General features: G+C 48.1%; 1 non-coding gene across 1 annotated transcript; it reads right to left on the bottom strand.

Moving 5' to 3' along the window:
* Positions 1-1,071: 1,071 nt before the first annotated feature.
* LOC120225425 lies at positions 1,072-1,178 on the bottom strand. The gene has a single exon (XR_005526804.1). It is a non-coding gene; the product is annotated as a U6 spliceosomal RNA (small nuclear RNA).
* Positions 1,179-1,421: the final 243 nt, after the last annotated feature.

The following is a 1,421-nucleotide window of genomic DNA, read 5'->3' as shown; positions in this document are numbered from 1 at the left end:
GAGCATCTCCTGGTACGGAGAGGGAAATGAGCTCAGAGAGGCTGGGATCCTAAATGATCCATTTTCACAATCTGGTGTCATGGGGTCACTGTTATAGCTTGTCAGAGAGGCCCAGCTTCCCGCTGACGCCATTACCCAAACACCCTTGTGGTTCTCAGCCCCTTTGCCCTCATGACTGTGAAAGTCTGGCTGTACCAAAGCCAGGCATTCAGTGGTCAAGAGGCTCCACATGCCAGGACCCTAACTGGCCACCGAGGGAGCCTTGGCCTCTCATCACACAGGCATGAGAGTCGGTGAACCATGGAGTGCACACTCTCGGGGTGCAGGGCCTGGTGGTGCACAGAATGGGGGATCAGCAGGGCAGAAGGAAACCCAGCAGCCAGAATGTGCACCGACCCACGGTGGGGCAGGGGGCGGGTACTTCTTTCCACAAAGAATAGACACAAAAAATTTTTTCTTGAAACTTGTGCCCCCTTTAATTTATCACTTAATTTTTTTTTTCAAGTTTAGTTAAAGTGGAGGAAGGGGCAGAAAGGGAGAGAGACACTCTTAAGCAGACTCCATGCTGTCAGTGCAGAGCCCAATTTAGGGCTCAAACCCACCAACTGGGAGATCATGATCTGAGCTGGAATCAAGAGTCAAGACTCTTAAGCAACCTAGCCACCCAGGCACCCCTAATTTACCATTTTTGACAGAAACATGGTTACAGAGGACTATTTCTCTATTATAAGGGGAAACAATGCAAATACGATGGTATGAGAGCACCGACCTTTCATGGGGACATGAAAGGGAGCCATGAGGCAAAGGGAACTGAAGCGTGGGGACTGCTGCTCACCTCCCCATCACTGTCCCCATACTGAAAGTGTGGCCAGTTTCTTCAGATGTTCTGAGTTTTCAAGGGAACCTGGACTTTTATGTGTAACCTCTCTGTTTTCATACTGGGCACAAATCTCATTTTTCTCCCAAACTCCAGGAAGACCAACTATGCAAAATGCATCAGGGACCAATTTTTCTTCCTTCCTTCCTTCCTTCCTTCCTTCCTTCCTTCCTTCCTTCCTTCCTTCCTTCCTTCCTTATACAGAGAACTTCACAAATTTAAATGTCATCCTTACACAAGGGCCATGCAAATCTTCTCCATATTGTTTCAATTTTTGTAGAAGTGTTGTCGAAGTAAGCACTTTGGCATTCAAATCTGACTTGCGAGCTTGGAGAGTCTTACTCAGGTTTTACATGACACTGACAGGAAATGTCTCTGCCTCAGAAAATCACGGCGATTCTCGGACAGTAAGCTGATTCTATAAGCATGTTCCAAAGACTCCTATTGGGAGGGAGCACTTGATTCCCAAGCCTCATCTTCCCCAAGAGCACTCAGGGAACACCCCAATCTCTCCTCCTCTGAGGACCAGCCACACAAGCACATC

The sequence above is a fragment of the Hyaena hyaena genome, unplaced genomic scaffold (assembly GCF_003009895.1).
Source record: "Hyaena hyaena isolate Hyena2069 unplaced genomic scaffold, ASM300989v1 scaffold_1395, whole genome shotgun sequence".
NCBI lineage: Eukaryota > Metazoa > Chordata > Mammalia > Carnivora > Hyaenidae > Hyaena > Hyaena hyaena.
The sequence above is the reverse complement of the archived record's forward strand: the minus strand, read 5'-3'. Positions and strand labels throughout refer to the sequence as shown.